The following is a 5,353-nucleotide window of genomic DNA, read 5'->3' on the forward strand; positions in this document are numbered from 1 at the left end:
GATGAGATCTCCTGATTCTTGGCACTCCCCATCCAACCTTGACCCTACATGCCTCAATGGCACAAACCACGTGGTTTAGCATGAGTGCACTCGTCCTACATGGGACTGCACTTTTAAGGCTTTGCTGTACCAGGAGCACTCTCCTGTTATCTACCTTCCTTTAGGACTTGGCAGTAAAATCTATCAGGGGTGTTATCTGCTGCCTCCAATTACCTCAACCCCACCTTCAGCCTTGGTCCCTCCTTCCCGCCCATCCCTTTGAGGAGCGATACGGAAATCACCAGCGCTCCTGCTGCAGTACTGCTGGCGCTGCCGCCGATAGCATCGTCGCTCGCCCTGCCTGCAGCCCAGAGCACCGCCGCTGCAGATAAGTTTCAATGTCCTTTTATGGAAGAAAAATGAAAATTGCCTGCCCAGCCGCGGAGTGCCTCAGAGCCGAGCCGAGATGACAGACGGAAACTTGCCATTTGTTGTGGTTTTGGCAGTAATAGAGTGGAGTGTGTTCCCATGCGCACCGCTCATTTAAAAAGGGTGCAGCGAAGGCACTGAGCTGGAGGAGAAAGCTGAGCTCTCCGGAGCGGGAGGTTTCAGGGATGCAGCGCTGAGGAGGAAGATGGCAGAGTTGTGAAGAGATGGCTTAGACTGTTCTGTCAGCCTGGACAAGCAGAGAAAAATGTACACAGGCACGAGTGCTCTGTTCCCACCCCCCCCGAAAGACAGATAGCAAGATCCTCCACACCGCATTTCCCATTCTTCCTCAGCCCAACAAATTCTGCTAAGCCACATCCACACAGCCACAGGAGGATGGGAATTTAAATGAGGGAGTTGGTTCTTGAGGTCATTGCCACTAGCAAGAAATTACAGGGGTCTGCCATAAGCGAGTGCCACCTTTGGCTCTGCTCTCCACTACAGCTGTGGGGCTAAGCTCTAAGTAGCAATCAAATCTAAATAAATAGGCTCAAGGAAAAGCATACAGAGAAGAGCAATAAGAATGACTGAACAGAGAATGAGACGGGGCCATGGGACCTTCAAAATGTTTGCGCTGCTGTCAGGAAGCTGAATGAGACAGCAGGCTTCAACAGCTGGGAAAACATGTTGCAAAACAAGGAGAATTAAGTAATTCTCCATATGCACATCCTACTCTGAGGCATTTTGGACAAGCTCAATTTCTCCAACCAGAAGAGTTGTGTTGGTTTTTTTTTTTCCCCCATTTTGCACATGCACCCTGCCAGGGACAAATCTTGATACAGTTTAAGCCTAAAACCACATTGCATCCAGAGTCGGGCAGGGCAGCTCCGAGCGGCAACGGGCCAGCCTCCAGCACCGAACTAATGGGCCCTGTGGTATGTGTCGGGTGGCATCCTTGGAAGGCTATGTCATCCCAAACACATCCCCTGCTGCTGGGTGCTTGATTACACAAACATTTCCCCTTGCACCCTATAAAACACTTGTAACCGGATCATAGGAGGCTGGGGCTGCCTCGTTGCCTACCTCTGAATCACAAGCAGCTGTGTGCCCCAAAACCACACCAGGTACAGGGATCACAGGCACTGCGGTACGCCCCTTAGCTGCCTCTGTAACTTCGAGTCTGGTTGATCATGCACCAATTTGTTATTCCAGCAAGGCCACTCACGTCGAGGTTGCTGCAAACCGTACGACGCGACTTATGCTTATTAACATAGGTTGTGGATGCAGTGTTAGCACCCTGCTAAGAGAAGCCATGTTCAGACACAGCTTGCTAGGCAGAGCTCTGTACAAGCTTAAACCTGTCTCGCTTCCAACAGAAAATGAAGGTTAAAAGCAGCTGGGTGCATCTGTTCCTAGCCAGCACCTTGAAATCAATCCTGAGACATTCTAGAAGCTTAAAAAGAAGTCCCTTAAAGCACCACATCTTAGTCCTGCAAATTGAAAGTACACACAAGGATTGCAGTGGCCAGAGAGCCTAACCTGGAGATGAAAAGGCAAAAGAGTGGAGATTTTATCCATCTGACACAGGCACATCAACGCTTGTTTTTCCAGTGTGACAGTTCAGATGCCCAGCAGGCAAACCCACCCCCCAAACACAGCCTCATTAACGGGGTGCACCACGGAGCCCTGAACAAGGGGGGGCAGCTGCCCAGTCCCAGGGCAAGGCGATTCAGCACCCCACAGCCATCACTTCTTCACATCCAGCCAGCACCAAGGCAGACGACAACGCAGTACAACAAAGCAACAAAAATTTTAAGCTATGCAAAGGAGTTTTAAGGAAAAGTCTTGGAAATGCAAGTCCCTGCAATGTGGCCTGGCTATGAATTGAGCGTGGAGGGTTTCGAGCTCTCCAGCACCTGAGGGACAGCGCTGCTCTGTGCATGCATTATTTCCATGGCAACGGCAGCTTTCACCTCCCCATCTCCTCGCTGGCTGAAAGCCCTGCAGTGCTTTGTGCTAAGACTGCAAAGAGGGGAGATGATCTCCCCCACCCGCAACACGGGCGCCGGGGATAGCAGCAAGCAGCCCGGGAACAAAAGCCTTGTCTTCACCAGCAATATGGGGTCTTGGGAGGAAGGAGGCAGAGCAGAAAGGATGGACTTCCTTTTCTGGTGGGAAACAGTACTTCCCCCAACGTGCAAAAGTGCATGCTCACTTCCCACTGCTGCACAAGTCAACAAGCAACATACGCCTTTCCTAATTTTACCAGAATTGCCAGCTTTGGTTTGCTTTGTCAGAGCACAGGGAGGAGAAACGCGCATCATTAGAGATGAGAAATGCAAGTGCCGCTTCCACGCAGGGATCCCTGCGCGGCATAAGATGGAGGTTGACCAAGCAGGCTGGCAAATCCTCCTGCTCCATGCATGGTCAGCGACCTGTTATAGAGCAAAACCTCAAAACCCAAAACAGGTCTGAGCAAAAGCTGCCTCGTCGCCAGCACCAGCTCAGACTGCACACACAGAGAACGCATCCATAGGGTGGCTTGGGCAACGTTTTTCCTTGGCCAATTAGGCTTTCCCTCCACCCTACAGTTTGTGATATTAAGATTCAAGCCCTGGCCATCTAACTAGGAGCCAAACTTCACGCCACACAGCTGGAGCCACAGTGGCCCTGGCAGATGGTGCAGGCTCATCTGCATGCTCTCCATGCTCCGTTCAGTCACAGAAGGCGACTGGCAGCTCTGCCTGTTGCTGAGGTTACAGTTAACCACATTTTGGTCCCTGCAAGGTACAAATGACTGCAACTACAGGTGAGATGCATAAGCAGTGACCTGGGTACACCTAGAGCACTTCTCATTATTGAGCCCAACATACACTATCTACAGCCAAAATGAAAGCTTCCAGCTGGTTCCCATCACTTACTTTACAATGCATCTATAGCTGGCCCAAATATGAATCAAGCTCTGTGCAAGATTTAAAGGAAAGCCTGAGAGTATCAACATGAACTCTCAAAGCAAGACAAAGGATCCAGGTGATGGAGCGCAGAAACTCAACGGGACCACCATCTGGTCCTCCTCTCCCCGCCCTTGAAGAGCCTTGAGGTTTCAGGAGAGGCACATTTTGACCTTTCCCTTTCTACACCTCCCTTCACTTTAGGTTCAGCTGTGCAAGCGCAGTCCTTCCAACCAGAGAGGGACTCCTTCCAGGATCAGTCATCACCACCACAGAGTCTGCCAGAGGTACTGCTAGCAAAGCCAATGCATCCTCTCCAACCTCTGTAGAGTTCCCTAGATTAGCCCTTTCCTCCCTAAGGGCAACAGTTTCCTGCAAGCAAGAGCATTAACTGAAATTCTTCATTCTGGAGAGAGACAAGATAGTGGGAATATGAAGAAACACTGCAGTTGCTGCTGTGAGACACCACCACATCCTGCTATCCAAATTCCTCACCCTCAACTTCAAATCCTAAAGTCGTTCAGGACTTCTAAGAAGAGCACAAAGCTACTCAGCAGATTTTCTGCTAATGAATCAACACAAGCTGTCCAGGAAACCAGAAATCCAGCCCACTGGAATGCTGCAACCCCAGGGAGGGGAGACAGGCAGTACGCTAGGAAGGAAATGAAACAGCAAACCAGAAGGAAAGGAACATTTCAGCACTGACCCCTCTTATCACAGTTACTGTGCCATATTACACATTTTAGGAAAAAAAGCAACTTCAATTTGTTTTGCACATTGAAGCGTTCATGTTCTTCAAGCCTGAATTTTGTTCTGTGGTGCTGACATATGTACATCTTGAAAACAACTCTGTTTTCATAAAAAAAAAAAAAAGATTTAAACATGAATCAACATTGCCACCTAGTGACCAGCAAACCTCCTTGCTCATGACACTTGGATGATCCATCAGAACCGCATTCCTCTCCCAAATGCTAGAGGTGAATTTTAGCAAGACATATCAGGAGATTAGAGATCTAAAATGGAATTGTGCGTCTTTCATAAGCAGCCTTCCCCTGCCAGCAAGTATAATTTTCACTACAGAATGCAAAGCTCACTGCTGGCAACTGCAGTTCCTCCAGACAACAGAATTTGACTTCCTATTACTTTCTCAATACAGGCAAACGGTGGTATCATGACAATACGAGAACCCAAAGCTACGGCAGCTACAAGCGTAAGGTTAATGTACTCGAGAGGAATTTCAGAGATTAGCAGAAATCTCTGCTGGGGGACAGGCAGTTCCCTGAACATTGCACGAGAATTCAATGTTGTGGCTAAAGTTAGGCAAGCCGCCTTGTAGCTTCAGTGCTAAACACGGATACTGTACTGGCCTTGGCTTGCTGGCACCAGATGTAAGTGGGGTTCTGCATACATTCAGGAGACTGGGAAACACATTTCTCTGCTTCTATTTTTCCCCAGAACAGATGGTGCAGAAGGAGCAGCAGCAAGCTTTCCCCACTCCATCCCCCCATTGGGCCTGACGATTCTCCCGTTATGGCTATTAGCAAACTTTGAGAGAAGCACAAAGATCTTCTGCCCTTTGAATGGACACATTTCAGTGAGCTCTTCAAACAAGTTTTCGGTCACTTCAAACTCAATCTGTATGCAGGCGACAGCATAAAAGAAAAATGCAGATGCTAAGTCTCTTAAGGATAGCACGTGAGGTTGTTTCAGCTCGTTCTCCAGAAGCTTCATTAGATAAGGAATTACAATTTGGTTTTATGCCTTTTAAACACCCAGCTCCCTGTCCACCTAAAACATTTCTGTATATGCAAGACAGCAACCTAAGGCATCTAGAAGTTTTTTTTATCCAACATCTTCCAAGGAAAGGAAGGAATACTGTGGTCTCATCTGTCCAGCCACAGTTTTTTATAGAACATCAGTAGGATCCAGCAAATACTTTGACTGAAGAGACCAAATGGCAAAGTATCCCCCCATTACCTTTCTGCAGCGGGGAT

The sequence above is a fragment of the Egretta garzetta genome, unplaced genomic scaffold (assembly GCF_000687185.1).
Source record: "Egretta garzetta isolate BGI_Z169 unplaced genomic scaffold, ASM68718v1 scaffold299, whole genome shotgun sequence".
NCBI classification, from domain to species: domain Eukaryota; kingdom Metazoa; phylum Chordata; class Aves; order Pelecaniformes; family Ardeidae; genus Egretta; species Egretta garzetta.